Genomic DNA, 21061 nt, shown 5'->3' with positions numbered 1-21061 from the left:
GTGGAGGAATCCCCAGGGAAGCTCCTCTGAGCCAGGAGGGATGAGCTGGGCTTGGCCACGAATCCCAAGCGGAGGATGGAGGCTGCTGGGAGCAGGGCCTGTGTCCATCCAGGGATTCACGGGGCGTCCAAAGCCCGGCTCTGGCCTTCCCTTCCCTTCCCTTCCCTTCCCTTCCCTTCCCTTCCCTTCCCTTCCCTTCCCTTCCCTTCCCTTCCCTTCCCTTCCCTTCCCTTCCCTTCCCTTCCCTTCCCTTCCCTTCCCTTCCCTTCCCTTCCCTTCCCTTCCCTTCCCTTCGGCCCCTGTGATGATCCCTGTGGGATTGGATGATTCCTGTGACGGTGCCTGTGGGGCTGGATGTCCCTTGTGGGACTGGATGGTCCCTGTGGGGCTGGATGGTCCCTGTGACGGTCCTTGTGGGGCTGGATGATCCCTCTAGGGCTGGATGGTCCCTGTGGGGCTGGATGACCCCTGTGACAGTCTCTGTGAGGATGCATGGCCCCTGTGGGGCTGCATGGTCCCTGTGGGGCTGGATGTCCCCTGTGACAGTCCCTGTGGGGCTGCATGGTTCTTGTGGGGCTGGCTGTCCCCTGTCACAGTCCCTGAGGCGCAGGCTGTCCCCTGGGTCCCTGTGAGGCTGGCTGTCCCCTGTGATGATCCCTGTGGGGCTGCATGATCCCTGCGGGGCTGGCTGTCCCCTGTGCCGGTCCCTGCGGGGCTGGCTGTCCCCCGGCTCCCTGCGGGGCTGGCTGTCCCCTGGGTCCCCGTGGGGCTGGCTGTCCCCTGTGCCGGTCCCTGCGGGGCTGGCTGTCCCCCGGCTCCCTGTGGGGCTGGCTGTCCCCCGGGTCCCTCCGGGCTGTCCCTGCTGCCGGTGCCTCGGGGCGCAGGGGCGGCTCTGGGGACGCCAGGATCGAGCGGGCTGCGTGCCTCCCTCTCCGCCCGTGTCTCTCTCGGCCCGTGCCGTGCCGGGGCCGGCCGGGAAGGCGCAGGCGGCTGCGGTTTGCAGGGCAGGGCGGGGACACCGAGCCCGAGCGAGGCTTTGCACGCACAGGAACAATAATCCCATTATGGGAGATGCGCGCCCGGGGTGGATCGCGGCACCTGAGTCACCCTCCGCCTGCCGGGGGATGGATTTCAGCTCCCGCCCCTCCCTGGGCACGCAGCGATCCCGACCTGCGGGCAGAGGAAATGAATGACTGCTGTTCTGCGTGCGGGGTTTGCTGGGCTCGGCAGCCGCGCCGCAGTTAAAGGCTCCCGGTGCTCCCCTGTCCCCCCGCAGCCCTCCCCGTGCCCCGGTGCCCCCCGGAGCTGCCGCCTTCCTCATCCCGGCCTCGGGGAGCGGAGGGAACGCGGCGGGTTTCGGCTCAGGGGGTGCTTTTGCCAGGGCAGATGTTGCGTGCGGGGTTATTGGGTTTGGAGAGGAGGTTTTGGAGGATCCCGGAATGGTTTGGGTTGGGAGGAGCCTTAAATCCCATCCGGTGCCACCGTGCCACGGACAGGGACATCTTCCACTGTCCCAGGGTGCTCCAAGTGCCGTCCAGCCTGGCCTTGGGCACTTCCAGGGATGCAGGGGCAGCCCCAGCTGCTCTGGGAATCCCAGCCAGGAATTCCTGATTCCCGATATCCCACCTAACCCTGCCCTCAGCCATTCCCTGCGTCCTGCCCCTCCAGCCCTTGTCCCCAGTCCCTTTCCAGCTCTCCTGGAGCCCCTTTAGGCCCTGGAAGGGGCTCTGAGCTCTCCCCAGACTCTTTTCCTTTCCAGGCTGATCAATCCCAGCTTTTCATTGAATTCCAGTTATTTTTCAGGTATTTATTGGCTCTCTCTCAGCAGGTTTGCTCAGTCTTGCATGGTCAACCAGCCCTTGAACAGCTCCGTGCTTGTGTCCCTGCTGGATTCCTGGCATTGCAGCTCACGGATGAGCTCCTGCTTCCCTTTTTCCTGGTTCTTTTACCTAAAATCCTTCATTTTCACCGTGCCCCCTCAGGGGGATGTGCTCCCTGTGCTTCCTTAGGAGCTGTGTGAGGTGGGAAAGGTCGAATCCTATTAGTCCCAGAAGGATTCCAACTCCACTTCTTCAACCCACAGGGCTGTTCCTGATGGGAAAAGAGGGAAAAATCCCCCGCTGTGGGATCTGCAGCTGGCCCAGCTCCCATTTTAGTGCCTCATTTCTTGCTTTGAGTCTTTTACAGCGCGCAGGGTTTGTGTGAGAACAGGGGGAAACATTCCTGGTACGGCCTTGGTTGAGATTTCTGGGAAGTGTTTTTTGTGCCTCATAATCCTACCAGGGGGATCTCCAGAGCAGGAAATGGAGCCTGAAGGTTTATTTTGATATAATCTTACAAAATGCTGATGATAACTGCAAAGCTTTTGTGTGTCCAGGGCTGGTTCCTGGGGGGGAAATGTTTCAACCTCTGGCTGGTGCCTCTCGTGTTCCTTCAGGAACAGGGAAAGCGTTCCCGACCGGAGCTCCCAGCTCATCCCACACGATCCCTCTGCTGTGCCTGGAGCAGAAACAAACCCGGCTGGAGAGGGGGTGGGGGGAAGAGAACCCTGGATCTGCTCTCCTTTGGCTGCAGGATCATTTCCCTGCCATAAAATCACCAGCAGGAGCCAAGGGAAGATGAGGTCATAGGGAAAAACACGGCTTGGGAAACAATGGAGGGAGGTGCTGGTAACGGCTGGGGTGGGGATGTCCTGCAGCCCGCAGCGTCCCGGGGACCCCCAGCTCCTCCAGGGACCCCCAGCTCCTCCAGGGACCCCCAGCTCCTCCAGAACCCCAGCTCCTCCAGGATCCCCAGCTCCTCCAGGACCCTAGCTCCTCCAGAACCCCAGCTCCTCCAGAACCCCCAGCTCCTCCAGGGACCCCAGCTCCTCCAGGGACCCCCAGCTCCTCCAGGGACCCCCAGCTCCTCCAGGATCCCCAGCTCCTCCAGGCACCCCCAGCTCCTCCAGGGACCCCCAGCTCCTCCAGAACCCCAGCTCCTGCAGGACCCCAGCTCCTCCAGGATCCCCAGCTCCTCCAGAACCCCAGCTCCTCCAGGATCCCCAGCTCCTCCAGGACCCCAGCTCCTCCAGCCCTTCTCTTCCAGGATCCCAACTTCACTGGGATCCCCAGTTCCCCCAGGACCTTCACCTTCACCAGGATCCCAACTTCACTGGAACTCCCATCTCCTCCAGGATCCCACCTCTGTCAGGACCCTCAGCTTCTCCAGGATCCCATCTCTTCCAGGATCCCTCCTCCTGCAGGATCCCCAGCATCTCCAGGATCCCACCTCTGTCAGGACCCTCAGATTCTCCAGGATCCCATCTCTTCAGGATTCCAACTCCTCTGGAATATCAGCCTCCACTGAGCCCCCCATCTCCTCCAGGACCCCAATCCCATTGGAGCCCCCCATCTTCTCCAGGACCCCAATCCCATTGGAGCCCCCATCCTGCCATCCCAGTGCTGCTCCCCCGATCCAGGACACACCATCACCATCAGCATTCCCAAACTTTTTTTGCTCCCCCTTTCTTCCTGAGGTTTCCGCTCCAGGGAAGGCTGGGGCATCCGGGTTCCTGCCACGCCGATGTGTCAGGCCAGGCTGGCAGCAGGGGCAGGAGTGAGGTTGGATTTCAAACAAACACAAATCACACCTCACAACATATTTGGCTTTTTCCTCTCTTTTTCCAGGCTGGAATTTATCCCAGCTCATCTCTGCAGGTGGATGGACACAAATCCAGCAGGGTCTGCAGGTCCTTTCAGGTCCTTTCCCTGAATCCAGCATTGCTGGTGTGTCCCTGGAGGTCAGAGAGCCCCGGGAATTTGGGGGAGATCTCTTGTCTTGGGGAGGATTTCACCAAATCCCTCCAGTTTTGGGTGGAGAGAAAATCCTTTGGAGAGCAGGGAGATGAATGCTGACACCAGGGAGCCCCCGGGGCCTCCCGAGTCATTAAACAAATTAAGTGTTAGCAGGAGGAGGCCCCTGTGATTGCGTGTGAACCCCCGGGGGCTCGGGAATTGCTCTGCAGCTGTGGTGGGTGGAAGAGACAAAGGGATTTGGGGCGATTTTGGGGGGATTTTGGGGGATTTGGGGGGATTTTTCCTCCCCTGGCGCAGCCAGCAGCAGCTCCAGCTCTTCTTGGGTCCATGGAGCGCTCGGAGATTTGGCTGTGCTGGAGCAGAGCCTGGGATGAGCTGGGATGAGGTCCCTGTCACCAGGGGAGGTGTGGGGACAGCTCCCAGTCCTCCCAGTGTGCTCCAGTCCTCTCACGGACCCCAGCTCCCGGCTCTGCCAGCCTCCAGAGGCACATTCCGATGCCCTTGGAGATGTTTTTCCCTCAGAGAAGGTGACCAGAGCCACCTCCCCACAGAAAACCTTCGTGGGGTATCCCGAGCTCCAGAGAGGTGTGAAATTCCCAAATTCCAGGCTCAGGGCTGTCTGTGCTCAGCAGGATGGCAGCCCGTGAGGAGAAGCATCGGGAACCTCCACGGGAATCCTCAGCTCCGGTTTTCCCAAGCTCCCTGTGCCCGGCAGCTCTGCCTGGGATATTCCTGAGGGACACCAACCCTATAGGGACACCAGTCCTATAGGGACACCAACCCTTTAGGGATAACAACCCTTTAGGGACACCAACCCTTTAGGGATAACAACCCTTTAGGGACACCAATCCTATAGGGACACCAACCCTTTAGGGACACCAACCCTTTAGGGACACCAATCCTATAGGGACACCAACCCTTTAGGGACACCAACCCTTTAGGGACACCAACCCTTTAGGGACACCAATCCTATAGGGACACCAATCCTTTAGGGACACCGACCCTTTAGGGACACCAACCCTTTAGGGACACCAATCCTATAGGGACACCAACCCTTTAGGGACACCGACCCTTTAGGGATATCGACCCTTTAGGGATAACAACCCCTGGAATGATCATCTACTCAGCGCTTCTCAGATGAGGATATCCGATAATCCCAGCGAGGAACATCCCCGCTGCTGGAATGCTGCCAGCCAGGAGGGGACGATGGCCCTTCCAGAGCCAAAAGGAATCCAAACGATTCGATCGGATCATCGAACACAGGCAGGACCAGCTCCACAGGGCTGCTTACAGGGATTCCCGCGGGGAAGGGGACGCAGAGCCCCGCGGGGGAGGTGGGAGCTGTCCGAGGGGAGGCTGAGATTCCTGCCCCGGTGGGGGTGGCTTCCCTCAGCTCTTTTCCCCTTTCCCTCCCCCTCTCCCTGAAGCTGTCCCAAACAAGTGCTGCCTTCTGGCACGGCCTTCCCCAGCTGCACAAAGGCTGCCTTGTGCCGCCGAGCTCCAGATGTTCCTCATCCCACAAAAACTCCAGCACCAGGTACCTGTTCCCCCGGAGCACCGGCTGGCCTGGCAGGGAGCTCAATATTCCGATCCCAGGAATTTTGGGCTTTTTATTCCACCCCAAATCGTGCTTCTCCCTCAGGATCTCATGGAGGTGCCAGGAGTTCTCTCTCCTGTGGGAAGAGAGGTGCCTCCCACCTCGGGGACACAGGTTGGGGACAGCTGGACCCCATGGAGCAGGTGAGCCCAGGAGCTGCACAGATCCCGCTGGGGATCGGGCTCTTGTCCCAGGTGACAAATGATGGGACAATGGAAACACCCTCAGGTTGCACCAGTGGGGGCTGAGGTTGGATATTGGGAAGGACTCCGTGGGAAGGGCTGTCCAGCCCTGGCACAGGCGGTGGAGACGCCATCCCGGGAGGGATTGAAAACCGTGTGGATGTGGCACTTGGGGACAGGGGCAGTGGTGGCATTGGCAGTGCTGAGGGAAGTTGGGCTGGGTGATCTTAGGGGGCTTTTCCAACCTAGTCTGTAATTCCAGGGACGCCTTTCTCCTCAAAATCCACATCTGGGGGAGGTGAGGGATGAAGGCACCCAGAGGATGTGTTTTCCATGGAGAGGATGGTGGAGGAGCAGGTGAAGGACGTGGTGATGGCCAGGGCAGCCCCTGAATCCCGCTGGGGCTGGAGGAGGCTCCTGATCTTTGGGGTCCAGGGTGGGAATCCAGGGAGCAGCTCCACCCTCTCCTGCAGGGACAGGCCACCGTGGGGCTCTCCTGGCCGGGGGCAGGGAGGGACACCTGGAAAACGCCCCCCAGCCCCCGCAGCGCCTCATTCTCCTGGGAAACGCGCCGGGGGCAGGAGCGGGGAATGGCTTGGGTGGGGAGCGGATCCCGGGCACAGAAACCCCTCTCTGTGGAGCACAAGCGCCTCTCTGTCCCCTCTGTCCTCCCTTCCCTTTAATAATCGTCCCCTTTTGTCCCCACACATTTCCCTCTGTGCCATTGTCCCCCTGCTCCCTCAGCCCATCCCAGCTCCCGGGGCCACCTGTTTTTTCCACGTCCTTTTCCAGGACACCTGATGTATTTATTTTCATTGCCGGTTTGTTTTCTTTTTTTTTTCTTTCTGTTTTTTTTTTTTTTTTCAGGGTCTATTAAGTTGATTCCTCCTTCCCGTGCCCTGGGAGCCGCGGTTAATGAGTAACCACAGTGAGCTCCGAGGCAGCTGCCTCACACAAACCGACCGAGACTTTTTTGGAGCTGCATAAGGGAACGTTTGTTCTGCAGCCTCTCAATGGATCCTTGTGCAGGAGGCAAGGAGTGTGGGGAGAGAAAGGGAGAGACACTAAATCACTGCCCTCCTCCTCGGAGCACAGCTCAGAGCCCAGCCCGTGTGCCTGCTGGTGCCTTTTCCTCAGAGATGGGGGCTGAGAACCTTGGTGGGTTCAGAGAATGGATTTATCTCCCCAGCCGAGCTCACTTTTAGGGACTTTTTAGCTTTAAGCCTCCTTTTAAGTGGCTTGAGGATCAAACACTGAGCCCATCCAGACGCTGGCGTGGCAGGAATTGGGATTTTCTGCGTCCCTGTCCCTTTGAGGAGCAGGTTTGGCTCTTGGGGTTCATCGTTTTACCTGTCCCTTTCCTGTGCTTTGGGTCCATGGTGCTTTTGGGGGGTTAATCTGGTATTTGCCGTGGGGTTTGAGGCTGTGTCCCTCCCCTGGCTGATGGGGCAGGGTCTGGAAGCTCCGTGCTGTGTCCCAGGTGTCCCCTGTGACCTTGGCCACGGCGTTTAAACCTCTGCGCCCTGCTGTGCCCGTGCCACTGAGCAAACAGGTGACGCCGTGCTCTGCTCAGCCCTGCCCTTGTCCTCCTCCCCGGGCTGCTGGGAAGCTCCTGGAGCCAGGCTGGGATCTTGGGAGCAGGCAGAGAATTCCAGGTACCAAACTGCTCCCGCTTGGAACGGCTCTCCCCCTCTCTGTGGCTCCATAAAAAGCTTGGGAAAGAACTCCAGGACCATCAAGTCCAACCTCAAACACCTCCTGTCAACCAGAGCAGGTGGAGAAGAGCCACCTGCGCTCCTCTCTGAGGGACAGGGACTCCCCCCAGCGCCCTGGGCAGCCCCTCGCAGTGCGGCCGCTCCTGCAGGGCAGGAATTTTGGAACATCCACCCCGAGCCCCCCGGCACAGCTGGGGGCTGGTTCCTGTCCCCGTTCCCGGGAGCTGATCCCACCTCAGCCCCTCTGCTCAGGATCCGAGGGCTGGCGGTGGCAGCGGATCCTCCCCGTGTTCCTGGGACAATCCCAAGCTGGCACTGCTCCGTGTCCCTTTGTCCCCGGAGCACAGCGGGGTGTGGAGGGGACAGGAGTGTCCCCAAGGGCTCCCCATCCCTGCTCCAGCTCCCTCTGAGGATTCCCAGTGCTCCTTCCCAGGCCTGTGGGCCAGGCTGGGATCCAGCACCAGGCAAGAGCTAAAAACACGGAACCACATTTTCCTCCTCTTTTACAAACCTCAGCTTTGGGGCTTGGGTTGAGCTTTATATTTTTTCTTTATTTTCTTTTTTAATTTGGGGATTGGCTGCAGTTTTGGGGAAAGATCGGGGCTGTTTGTGTTTTACCTGCCACGGCTCCCTGGAGCAGCAGCTCTTTATTGGCTCCCGCAGCACTTGGCACTCTCAGCACTGGAAAGAAAAAGCTTTTTGTTCCCATATTTCCATATATTTATATGGATTTAACTGGGCTGGGGAGGGTATTTGAAGGTCAGAGGACTTGCAGAGGTTACTGTGCTGGCCAGGCCCTGGGAACAGGGAACAGCCATCCTGTGGGAACTCCTTCCCAGCTCACCCTTCCCTGTCTCTTTATTTCCCCAGTGCTGCCCATCACTAAACACTTTATTTTCTTGTTTCTCTGGGAAAAACCACCAGCAAACTCCACGGTGTGGATTTATGGACGTGCCATTCCCAAGCTGGGGTGGGAAAATCAACACGAGCTGGGGCTGTGACCCCAAACTGCTCCACAGAGCGTGGGGACCAACACGGCTTTGACAGAATGGAGAGTTTTCCTGGCTCCCCCTTCCCAGGGCAGAGTTCCTGTTGCTTCCCAGAGCTTTCCCTGTTTTCCTGGAGGACTCAACAACCCAGTCCTTCCTCCTTGGCAATTCCTGGCCATCGGGAGTTCCGTATCTTGGGAAGATTCTTCTGGAGAAGAGCCAGCCCATCCTGCTGGTGGTCTCCTTGGGAGTTCCAAAACCAGCCCTGGAGTGAGGAACAAGACTTCCCTTTCCAGGAAAACCCTTTTTCCAAGAAAATCCTCTTCCCTTTCCATCAAAACCCTCTTCCCTTCCCAGGAAAACCCTTTTTCCAAGAAAATCCTCTTCCCTTCCCATCAAAACTCTCTTCCCTTCCCTTTTCCAAGAAAACCCTCTTCCATCAAAACCCTCTTCCCTTCCGAGGAAAACTCTCTTCCCTTCCCAGGCAAACCCTTTTTTCAGGAAAACCCTCCTCCTTTTCCATCAAAACCCTCTTCCCTTTCCAGGAAAACCTTTTTTCCAGGAAAACCCTCTTCCCTTCCCATCAAAACCCTCTTCCCTTCCCAGGAAAACCTTTTTTCCAGGAAAACCCTCTTCCCTTCCCATCAAAACCCTCTTCCCTTCCCAGCAAAAACAGGAAAACCCTTTTTCCAGGAAAACTCTCCTCCTTTTCCATCAAAACCCTCTTCCCTTCCGAGGAAAACTCTCTTCCCTTCCCAGGCAAACCCTTTTTCCAGGAAAACCCTCTTCCCTTTCCATCCAAACCCTCTTCCCTTCCCACCGGCACCCTTTGCCCTTTCCCTGGCCCTTGCACGGAGGATTTCCTCCCTTCAAAGCTCAGATCCAGCGGCTCCAGCGGCCACATTCCCACGTTGGATTTGATGTTTGCAGGGTGGACTCGATGATCTCAGAGGTTTTTTCCAGCCTGGATAATCCTGGGATTCTTTGCTCCCCACACCACCAGGGAGCTGCAGATCCCTGGGAGGGGGTAAAGGATGATTCCAGCTGCTCCCAGTGGATTTTTCACGCCTTGGGAACATCTGGCTGCCATCCTCCCCCCCCCCAGGCTCTTCATTCCCTGCTCCACGGGCAATCCTGCTCCTCCCCGGCGCACCCCGCCCGCCGCAGCATTCCAGGGCTTTTCCCTGTGGCTCAGGAATGCGGGGCAGGAATGCTGCGCTCTCCGAGGAGCCGGGAAGGGGCACGGCTGGCACTTCCCACAACGCCAGCGTGTTTGCAGGGCCGGGAATGCTGCCCCACCTGGAGCTGGATCCCGTTCCGGCATCTCCCGACACCTCCCAGCACCGCGGTGGCACAGCCAGGGCTGGGAGCATCCCAGAAATCAGCGTCGGGCTCCTCTGGGAACGAGTCCTGAAGCTTTCCATGGGAATTCCTGCTCCTTTGGGTCTCTGGGCAGCGCAGAAGGGCCTGAGCAGCACCCAGGGGCTGTCGTGGTCCCTCACACCATCAGAGGGTGACACAAAAGCTGAGGCAGAGCCTTTTTTGGCTCCAGGGATTTTTGACTGACAGCTCCGTGTCCTGTGGGCTCGTGGCTCTGAAGGAAATGAGACTGGAAAAGGGAGCAAAACGTCAGAATTCAATCCCAAAAAGGGAAATCTGCCTTTGGAAATCCCAGCTATCCAATCCCATGGCTCTGTGAGCCCACAGGAGCCCTCTGGACACCCAGCTCAGGTGGTGTTGGACCGGTGACACTTCCCACTGTCCCAGGCTGCTCCAAGCCTCATCCAGCCCGGCCTTGGACATTTCCAGGGATCCAGGGGCAGGATAAGCTCCATCCCTTGGAGCCTTTCCCCAGCTCTTTCCTCTCTGTGAGCCCCGTTCTGCCTCTTGCCAAACAGGTTTGAATTTCCAGACCGTGGCTACGAAAACGCAGCTCAACCCCCCCCGTGCAGCGCTAAAATATGGCTTTCCCCCCTTTTTAATATCCCCTAAACGATGACCTTTTCCCTCCTTCAGCAGGCAGCCAACGCAAGCACAACAATGTGATTTGTGCAGCGTTTCAGCTGCGGTTTCTTCAAGAAATTCATCTGCTCTCGAAGCAATTACGGGCAGGGAAGCATTTCCACTCCGGCTTCGGGCCCTGACAAGCTGCCAGGAGGGATTTTTTTTCCTTCCCCTCCTCTCTCCCTCTGCCCCCCCTTATCCTGAAAAACTTCTGTGGTTTCGCTTCAGCAGCAATTCAGGGATGGTAAATCCCAGCCTGGCGCAGGTGGGAAGGGGCTGGATCCGTGTCCCTGTCCCTGCCGGGGTGGCACATTTCCCACCTGGAGCAGGTTTGTGCAGGATCGCCTCTCCTGAGCAGCACCTTCTGCGCCCTCCCCTCTGCCACAGCTCCTGGAGGGGACGCCGGGCACGGTGCCACCCCCTCCTCGTGCCCGCTGTGCCCTGCAGGACCTTCCCCACAGCACGTGGGGTTCAGAGGGCAGAGGAACCTGTGGGACACGGCTCCATCCCGCTGGGTGACTCTGCCAGCACCCAGGGCTGGGGAGAAGGGGCCTTCAATGAGCCCCAAAGTCAACAGCACGGTTAATTGCTCATTCATTCCTCGGATGGGTTAATAATTAAGTTAAATTAATAATTGGGAGAATAATTAAACAAAACAATAACCCACACCCGGCCCGATTGAAGCGCTCGCTGTTCGTGCCGGGGTTTTGGGGTTACTCATTCACTTTAGGGCCGCGGTGGCGTCGGGCTGGCTGTGCCGGGGATGCGGCTCCCGGAATCCCGTGGAAAACCGGACTTTTCCAGGCAAAACCATGGGCTCTTCCCTGCCCTGGACCCTGGAGAGCGGCGGGGTCCCGGTGAGGAGCGGAACCGCCCCGACCCTCGGCTCCTCCCGAACCGCCCGCGCCCTCCCCTCCCCACGGAGGGACGGACGGACGGACAGAGGGAGAGAGGGAGGGACAGAAGGGCGGAGGGAGGCGGCTCTAGGCCGGGGGGAGGAACTACAAGTCCCGTGAAGCCGCGCCGCCCGCCCGCCGCCGCGGGGCTATAAAAGGGGGAATGGCCCGGCGGCCGCAGTCGGAGCATCCCTGGCCGCGGCGGAGCCGCTCCCGCCGCCCGTCCCGGCGATATTCCCGGTGGGAGCGGGGCGATAGCCGGACCCCCGGAGCGGGCTGGGGCTCTGCGGAGGGAGGATGCGGAGGATGAGGAGGATGAGGAGGATGCCGCTCCGCGCACCGCGGGAGCCGCAGCCCCGGGAGGCTGCGGGCGCTGCCGGCGGAGGCGGAGGTGGAGGTGGAGGTGGGTGCCGGTGCCGCGCTCGGCTCGGGGGGTGCGGGGCTCAGCACGGGGCTCCTCCGCCCCGCATTTGCTGCCTGGCACGGGGGGGCTGCGCTGGGCACTGCGAGTCCCCTCGGTGCCCGCACCCGCTGTCGCTTCTCGCCCTGTGCCATCCCCTTTGTGTCCCTTCCCCTGCCGGGGCTCGGGGCTCCGGCCCGGGATGCTCCTGGTGGCGTTTTCCCCTTCTCTGCAAGGAAGAGCGTGTGGCCGCTGTTTTCCTTCGCCGTTTGCTGGTTGGTTTTTGGGATTTTTTTTTTAGGTGGGGTTTTTGGTTTATTTTTAGGGCTTTTCCCTTCCCTGCCGTGGGAATTCTTTCCCCAAAAGTCTGGCCCCGGGGCAGGTGCTCGGGCGGGGTTTGGGCAGCGCCCGCAGCCCCTCGGAGCCCGTCCCCTCCCCGCCGGGTGTCCCAGCCCCGGGGCGAGCCCTTCGCGGGGTCTGGGATGCACAAGAGCACTTTTGTGTGAATCCTGGAAAAAAAAAAAAAAAGAAATATGAATGACTCCCTTCTTTTGCTGGCTACAACAAAAAGACCACACCAGTCTAGACCTGCAGCCGACGGCACAGACAGAAATCAGCGCTGTCTGCTCCGCTCCGTGGAGTGTCCAGGGGAACTCCAGCCCGCGCTCCCTCCGGAGGGCCGGGGGTGCTTGTTTTTGGGGAAAGGCTGTTTGAGGTTACTCTGATAGGAGCGACAGGAGGTTTCATTGCCCGGACATTGTTGGTGTTGCTCGCTGCCGGCTGGGAATTTCCTCCGAAGGCTTTGGAGGCTGCGGGAGTTGCTCAGCTCTTGCTAATTGAGACATCTTTTTATAATCCCGGGAGGGAAGTGGGGGCAGAGCGCTGGTGACTCAGGCCTTGCGAAGAAGCTGAGTTTTGCTTTGCCCGGGGTTGTGGAGGGGAGATCCCAGCTGGGAAAGTGGAGCAGGGCTCCCAAGGACAGCGGGCCTCTCTGCTGGCAGGCAGGTGATGCTTTCAGGACGCCAAATGTCTCATTTCCCTGTAGAGCTGAGGGGGAGAAATCTTCCTGGTTCGCCTCGACCCTTCAAATGGGAAAGCTGAAATTTAAAGCATCACCCCCAGGTGTGGGATCTGCCGTGTGAGGGGAGTTGGAGCCCTGATCTGCAGACAATCACTTTGTGCTCTCATTTTCTAAGGCTTTGCTGCAAAACCAGCTCTATCAAGATTTGATTTTTTTTTTTTTTAAGTTTACCAGGTGCTTTCCTAGTTTGGTGTCCTAAATCAAAGGTTTGGGAGATAGTGCACCCCTCAAACTCCGTTTGATGTGGCAGTGATCGCCCTGTTTGGGGCAGTGGGGTCACTGTGGCTGTGGGAATATCAATCCTTTGGGAACAGGCTCCCAGCTGAGGTGTGAAAAGAATCCCAAATCTCAATTCTTGTGGGGTCGGGAGGAGGCAAAATCCCCCCGTGGGCAGGAGGGGTGACACCTGTGTGGTATCTCCTGAGGAAAAAGGGATTTTGGGGAGGGCTGAGGTGTCTCCCGAGGAAAAAGGGATTTTGGGAAGGCTGACCTGGGCAGGGGGAGCAGGCTCAGGTGCTCTGTTCTGGCCGGTCTCAGGAGCTGCAGGTGCTTCTCCTGCCCAAGGGGTTTGGGAGCAGGAGTGTCACTGCTCACTCTGCTGAGCCAGGAATTCTGAGCTGTGGAGTCCAGCAGGATCCTCCTGCCTGCTGAGAGAGAGAAAAGATCCCAGATGGGCTCATCCCACTCTCCGGGGTGTTGGCAGGACCTGGTTTGGGGCTGCCCAACTGGGGCTGCTCCCCTTGGCTGAAGGATCCCCCAGATCCCTCTGGAATGGCTGGGACCTGCTGGGGAAGGTGGGTTGAGCCCTGAAGGGCTGGAAAATGAGGAATATCCTGGAAAATGAGGAATGTCTCGGGGAAGGTGGGTTGAGCCCTGAAGGGCTGGAAAATGAGGAATGTCCCAGCAGCCTGGGACAGCGGGTGGCCACATGAGCAGAGCAGTGTCACCTGCAGTGTTTGAGGGACAGCTCAGAGTTAAATGGGATTTTGGGGGGTTTGGGGTCTCTAAGCTCAGGTGCCACCTCACCTGCACCTGGCTGAGCTGGGCTCAGGGTTACAGGTGCAGAGAGGGCTTGGGGAATGTTGGGACCTGTTTTTTTTTTAGGATTGCTCTGCCTGTGACATCTGGAAGCCTCCAGCTCTGACCTGCCTCTTCCAAGGCTGAACTTTTTCCATTCCCCTCTCCTGCCTGGTTTTAAATCTGTTCAATCCAGCAGCATCCCTTCTCCCTGGTGGTTTTTAGCAGCAGCTGGCTCGGATCTGGACAGCTTTGGACTCGAGCTCCTCCATCTGGGAATTCTCCTGGATAAGGAATGAGCCTTAAATTTTCGGAGATCAAAAGTTTAGGGCCACACCCGCCCCCCAGACAGCGGGGGGACCATGCCAGGAGCACAATGCAGCTTCCTGGGGGGTTTGGGGGGTTGTTTGAACTTTGAACAGGAAAAAAAAGAAAAGTAACAAAAGAGAGGGCGAGGAGAGCCCAGGGCTCTGCCAGTGCTGCTTTACAAAGCGTGGCCTTGTTCAGCCGGGCTGCTTCCACCACGGAAGATGGGTTTAAAACAGAAATGAGGGGGCAGAAAAGTGCCCCGTGTTGGTGTAAGCACGGCACGGAAAGGTTTTTATTATTTAATAAACGCTGCTCCTTTCCGAGGGAAGCTCTCAGCGCAGGGTGAGGGTTTGCCCCCTCACGACTCCCCGTGCCTCCGTCCTGCTCCCGGCTCGGTTTTACCGCTCCAAGGCTTCCCTTTTCCCGTTTTTTTTGGGGGTTTTTCCCCCTCTTTGGCAACACGGGAATTACAGGAAGAGCTTTCCTGGCCTGGCAGGGGGTGTTGTCACCTCGGGCCCCTCCGGGGTGCGATCTCCCGCGGGGCTGATGAGGTGCGAAGGCCTGGGCCGGGCCCTGCCGCTGCCGTGCCCTCAGCGAGGAGCCTTGGAACATTTCCCCCTTCAAACTGCTCCTCCTGCCAAGCCGCAGATGGTTTTTTTTTGTTGTTTTTTTTGAGGGCTAAAACCTAAGCCTTTAAATAAATGTGTTTGATCCCTGGGTGGTTGTGCAGCTTTCCTGAGGAGAAAAAAAAAAAAAAAATCAAGCTCAGAATGGGTTTTGTGTGGGAGCGAATGTTGGTCTGCTCGGCTTGCTCCTAAGGCTGATTCCTCAGGTTTTAGTCCTGATTTTTCTCCCTGGCAGGGGATCAGAGCTGCGGGAAAACCTCCCGAGGGCTCTGCTGGGTAAAGCTCAGCCTAAGGCAGCCTGGCAGGCCTGGACCAGCAGGGCCAGAGGGGTTTTGCGTCCTGCAGGAGCTTCGGGCGGGCTCCGAGGGTCTGCCCTGGGCTCCTGGATCTCCCTGGATCCTGCTGGGCTCCTGGATCTCCTGGACCTGGGCTCTTGGATCTCCTGGACCTGGGTTCCTGGATCCTGCTGGGCTCTTGGATCCTGCTGGATCTCCTGGACCTGGGTTCCTGGATCTCTTGGATCTCCTGGACCTGGGTTCCTGGATCCTGCTGGGCTCCTGGATCTCCTGGACCTGGGCTCCTGGATCTCTTGGATCTCCTGGACCTGGGCTCCTGGATCTCTTGGATCTCCTGGACCTGGGCTCCTGGATCTCTTGGATCTCCTGGACCTGGGTTCCTGGATCTCTTGGATCTCCTGGACCTGGGTTCCTGGACCCTGCTGGGCTCCTGGATCTCCTGCATCTCCAGGGCTCCTGGATCTCCTGGACCTGGGCTCTTGGATCTCTTGGATCTCCTGCATCTCCTGGGCTCCTGATCCTGCTGGGCTCCTAGATCTCCTGGTCCTGCTCAGGGTTGGGTGGAGAAGCAGCTCTGGGACCCCGGTGTCACCTCGTCCCCGGTCTGGAGTGGCTGCGGTGTCACTGCTGTCACTGGAGCTGCTTCAGCTCCCGCTGCTGCTCCTTCGCACTGCGCCCTCAGGCCAGAGCATGAGGGGTTTGGGGAAGTTTTTCCTAAGGCTGTAGGAGAAGAGATGTTTTGGGGTGTGGGGTCCCGCTGGCAGGCCGGAGGTTTGGATGCGATGATATTCCAGGAGCTCTGGAATGTTCTGCGTGGGGAGGTGGTGGAGTCCCCATCCCTGGGTGTGTTTAACAAAGCCTGGATGTGGCACTGGGTGCCAGGGTTTAGCTGAGGGGTTGGGGCTGGGTTGGACTCGATGATCTTCAAAGTCTCTTCCAGCCCAGTGATTCTGTGATTCTGGGAATTCTGAGGTGCAGCCAGGGGCGCTTTGGGAGCTCAGGGGGTTCCTGTGATGCTGTCCCTGCCCATCCTCATCCCCTGCAGCCAAACCCAGGGCTGGCACTGCCCCAGCGCCAGGGAAGGTGGCCCTGGAGGGACAGGAGCTGCTGCCAGCACTGGCACCTGGGCTGCCAGTGACACCAAGAGGCAGGTGCCTGTCCCTGAGGCTGGAGCTGCAGGAATTCCAGGAGCTTCCCTGCAATTCCAGAGCCTGGAGAGCGGGTCCCTTCCCTGCTGGGGAGTTGGCATGAGCTCCATGTCCTCAGAGACATCTCTTCCTTGGGCTTGGTTTGGGTCTTGTTCCAGCATTTCCCGAGCAACTGGAGGGGCAGAGGGAAGGAGGGATCCTCTGGGGCTCCATTTGGGGTTCTGGGCAGGGGCTGGAGATGCTGCACTGCAGCCCCAGGGCTGGGGTGGGGGCAGGAGGGTCCTGCTTGGCTGGGCTTGGGGGGGACCTGGCCACCAGTGGCCACTGGGAGGGAGTGGGAGGGGAATCCATCACCCCGGAGAGGGTTGGGATCTGTGGTGGAGCCAGGCTGGAGGTGAAGCTCCCCAGCTGGAGGTGAAGCTCTCCAGCCGGAGCTGAGCTCCTCTTCCTGGGCTGTGTGAGGCTGAGGGTGTGCAGAAAAGTCCCCATGAGCTGTGGAGCAGGAGCTGCTCGCCTGGAAGTGCTGGCAGGGCCCTCTCCAGCTGTTTTCCATGGAAATGCCATCCTCTGGCTGCAGGGATCCGGGCGGTGTCCCTGGGGACAGCGGTTCCTGCAGCCCTAGCAGGATAGTGGCATCTGTGGGTGTTCAATCCCTGTTCCTGGGACAATCCCTTTTTCCAGTGGAGGCAGGAAAAGGTGGCTCGTGGAAGTGGCACCTGGCTGTGGGAGGGAGGACAAGGACCAGGACATCTCATGCTGGCAGGGTCCGGGCAGTCCCCTCCATAAGGTGCCCGTGACCCTCGTGCCACCCCTGTGCTTGTCCCACTGGGATCTGTGGGATGTGCCCAGCCCAGGGCTCGGAGGGGGAGGGAGAAGCTTCCCAGCCCAGCGGCCTGGATGGGGAATAATGCTCCCCTTTTTATGGCTTCTTCAATTGTTCCTGAAAATCCTTTTTAAAAGCAGGAAAGTTCCTTCCTTCCTTTCAGCTCCCGGTATCTTGAAGAATTCGCTCCATTGTGAGGCCAGGACAGAGACCCTTCTATGAGGGCTCTCCTCGAGCCCCCCTCCCCGTGCCCCCTCCCGCCCCATCCCAACAAGCCCCCATTCTCCTCTGAAGAGGGTCCCTCTGTCTAACGCCAAGTAACTCTTAAGGGTAGCATTTATCCCGGGCCACTCAGCTCACAAAGAGTGCTGGAGTGTCAAATAAACTCCCCGCAGCCTGCAAAGAGCAGAGGAAGAAAACACAAAACCCCCTTTCTTTCCACCCCTGCGGGGAAACAAATACGGACTTTGTGCCGGCGGCAGCGGCGCCCTAACGAGCCCCAACGGGGCTGCTGCGAGCCCGGGTGGCCACGTGAGGGGCTCCGGGGGGACCTGGCACACGGTGAGGATTCCAAACCCCCCCCAAAAATCTGCTGGCTGTCCCCTGTCCCCGCTGCTGTCCCTGCTCTTCGTGCCGTGGGTTGGTTTGGGGAGGAGCTGCTGCTGTGCGGGGTTGTCACCAGAGAGAAGGGACAGCCACATCCTCTGAGCCCTGCCCAGACCCTCGGAGGGCTCAGCTGCTGTTCCCCACGGGAATTCAGCTTGGGAATTGTCACCTCTGGGTGTTTGCTGTGGTTCCTGCGAGGAGTCAATCCCAGGTTCTTTTCCCTGCGTGGATCCAAACAGGAATCCCGTGTGCCGGGGCCGGTGGGACCATCCTGGGGCTGTGGCCACCAGTGTGGCCAGCACCTCTGCTCAGCAGCAGGGAAATCCAGCTGGCTCCCGGAGTTTGGCACCATTTGGGTGCTGAATTTGGGCATCTCTTGCAGCCCTGCTCTGCGGGATGTGCTCAGGACACGAGGCCGTGCTGCAGTGGCCGAGGTCACTCCCGTCCCTCACCCTGACCTCTGTTTCTCCACAGGTTTCGTCATTCCTGCAGGGACAGACCCCGGGAGCTGCTGGAACCTCCTCGTGCCAGCGGTGAGGACACCAGGGCGGGAGTGGCACTCGTCCCCTCGGCCAGGGAAAGGCTCCCGAGGCAGGATTTGTCCCTGGATGGTTCCTGTGGCTGGGGTCCCCAGCCCTGAGCCTCGCCTGGGCTTCGGATGCTCCCTTCTGTCAGCAGCTGGGAATGGCAGGGCCGTTCCTCCCGCTCCTCCCGGATCCTGTGGATTTACTGCTCTTGGCATCTCCTGCTGGGACGGGCTCTGGCGTGGGGAATCTCCGCGGGAAGGATGGGGAAAAGCAGCACCTGCAGCCTGAGGCTACAATTCCCTCTTTTTCTGGGCTACTCTGAGCATCCCGGCTCTGCAGGAGGAAGGATTCCATGCGCTCCTGGAGGACAAATCCCGCTGCTCTGATGTGAGTCAAGAACATGAATTTTTCCTTTTATTTATTTAAAAAGCACCTTCCTGTTGGACTTCTTGGAAAATGATCTTTTCCCTGTCTAGAGGAAAAAAACCTGCCCAACCCAGGGAGCAGCCAGGTTTGTTCTGACAGCTGGGCTGGCTGCTTTAATCCATGCATGAATTTTTTCATGCCATTCCAGCTGGAAGTCCCCAACAGGAGTTTTCTTCCTGGAGTTTCATTGCTGAGCAGTGGATAAAAGGTTAAAGGCTGCAGCTTCCCAGGAGGTTTTCCTTTCTTTCCCTCAGGAGGAGAATCCTGATGGTTTTCCGCTCTCACAAGCCAGTGGTGGCTGCAGTGGGGACTCTCGCCAGGGTCACTGGGGACAATGAGTGACAATGTCCTGAGAGGCTCCTGGTGGCTCCAGGGCAGGAGCTGGAAGGCTCCCTTTGGGAGGGAGGCTGCTGTCAACCTCCTTGGCATGGAAAATCCATTTTCCTGCTAGAAAACAATGCCAGACTTTGGATTTTGAGGGGACTTGTGCCGGCGTTGTCATCTGGGTGGGACATGGGACAAGTGCCTGAGGACCTACTGGGGGCAGCTGGGAGATTGAGGGTGTTTGGCCTGGGAGGAGGAGGATGGAATGGGATTTAATGGGATTTCTTGGGTGGGGAATGAGCTGCTGTTGACCACAAATCCAGGAGGGTCTGGTGTTCGCTCTTCCCAGAGCGGGCGAATGCAAACCTGGAGCTCTCAGTGGCTGGAGCAGCTCTTGATCTCAGTCTTCAGGCGCTGCAGGGTCTGTTTGAGCACAGCTGGGCTGTGTTTCCTCTCAGTCACTTTGGGTAGTGCTGATGCTGCTCAGGCTCTCCCCAGTCCCTCGGGGTTGGGGCTCTCCCCTGATAATCCTATGGATTGTGGTTTTCCTGTGATGATCCCATGGGTTGTGGCTCTCCCCTGATAATCCTATGGATTGTGGTTTTCCTGTGATGATCCCATGGGTTGTGGCTCTCCCCTGATAATCCCATGGACTGTGGTTTTCCTTTGATCCCATGGATTGTGGCTCTCCCCTGATGATCCCAGGGGTTGTAGTTTTCCTTCAGTGATCCCATGGATTCTGGCTGTCCCCTGATGATCCCATGGCTGTGGTTTTCCCCTGATGATCCCATGGCTGTGGTTTTCCCCTGGTGATCCCATGGATTGTGGCTGTCCCCTGATGATCCCATGGATTGTGGCTTTCCCCTGGTGATCCCAGGGGCTGTGGCTCTCTGTGATGCTCCCAAGGATTGTGGCTTTCCCCTGGTGATCCCATGGATTGTGGCTTTTCCCTGATGATCCCATGGATTGTGGCTTTTCCCTGATGATCCCATGGATTGTGGCTTTTCCCTGATGATCCCATGGATTGTGTCTGTCCCCTGGTGATCCCATGAAGGTGCCAAGCCCTTGACCTCGTCCCTTTCAGCCGGAGTCTCCCTGTGCTGTCCTTCCTCTGGAACGCAGGGAAGAGGAGGAGGAGGGATGAGATTTGTGCCCGTGGTCTTGCTGTAGCTCCGCATTTTCCAGCTGAGCTCTTCGGGCTGAGCTGGGGCAGAGGTTTTATCCCTGCACTGGTGTAAACCAGCCCAGCCCTCCCTGGCTCCTCTGTGAGCTGGGGCCGGGCTGATATTGGGGTTTGCTTTGGGTTTTTTGCATTTTTCCCTTTTTTTCTGTGGGATTTCCTGTGGTTTCCAGGTCTGTGGTGCAGACGTTGGTGCTTGGGGTGGCCGAGTCCTGTCCTGGTGCTGCACTTCTTCCCGGAATGGTTTGGAATCTTAAACTTTATTGTGTGCCAGAGACAAGGGACACCTTCCTTAGCACAGGCTGCTGTCCGAGCTGGCCTTGCAGCCCCGCAGGAAGGATGGATCCAGCTGCAGAGCTGCTCCCCTGGAGCTGCAGGCCAGATCTTCATCGGGATCTTCAGCAGTCCCTTTTCAAACCCTGGCTGTGAAATCTCCCTTGTCCCCGGCGCTTTGTCCCCATCAGTTACTCGGTGCCGGGGCATCCCAGAGCCGGATCTGTCCCTGAGGGATGCTCCAGGGAAGCCCAGGGCTGCTGGGGGCAGGGGAGGTTTGGGCTCAGTGCAAACAGTTTTAGGGACTCTGTGGCCCTGCTCAGCCCCTGTGGCATCCCATGGAATCATTGTGGCTGGAAAAGCCCTCCAAGGTCACAGAGTCCAAGGCCACCACTGCCCCATGTCCCCAGTGCCACAGATTCCCTTCGGAAGGGATTTCCCGTGGATCTGTCCAGTGCCACAGGTTCCCTTTGGAAGGGATTTCCCGTGGATCTGCCCCGTGTCCCAGTGCCACAGGTTCCCTTTGGAAGGGATTTCCCGTGGATCTGCCCTGTGTCCCAGTGCCACAGGTTCCCTTTGGAAGGGATAGCCTGTGGATCTGCCCTGTGTCCCAGTGCCACAGGTTCCCTTTGGAAGGGATATCCCGTGGATCTGCCCTGTGTCCCAGTGCCACAGGTTCCCTTTGGAAGGGATTTCCCATGGATCTGCCCTGTGTCCCAGTGCCACAGGTTCCCTTTGGAAGGGATAGCCCGTGGATCTGCCCTGTGTCCCAGTGCCACAGGTTCCCTTTGGAAGGGATAGCCTGTGGATCTGCCCCGTATCCCAGTGCCACAGGTTCCCTTTGG

General features: G+C 58.6%; 1 long non-coding RNA gene across 1 annotated transcript; it reads left to right on the top strand.

The window, feature by feature from the left end:
• The first annotated feature begins 11157 nt into the window (after nt 1-11157).
• LOC119709539 lies at nt 11158-20662 on the top strand. Its single transcript, XR_005259380.1, has 3 exons — nt 11158-11583; nt 17961-18400; nt 20117-20662. It is a non-coding gene; the product is annotated as an uncharacterized LOC119709539 (long non-coding RNA).
• Nucleotides 20663-21061: the final 399 nt, after the last annotated feature.

This window comes from Motacilla alba, chromosome 18 (assembly GCF_015832195.1).
Source record: "Motacilla alba alba isolate MOTALB_02 chromosome 18, Motacilla_alba_V1.0_pri, whole genome shotgun sequence".
Taxonomy (NCBI): domain Eukaryota; kingdom Metazoa; phylum Chordata; class Aves; order Passeriformes; family Motacillidae; genus Motacilla; species Motacilla alba.
The sequence above is the reverse complement of the archived record's forward strand: the minus strand, read 5'-3'. Positions and strand labels throughout refer to the sequence as shown.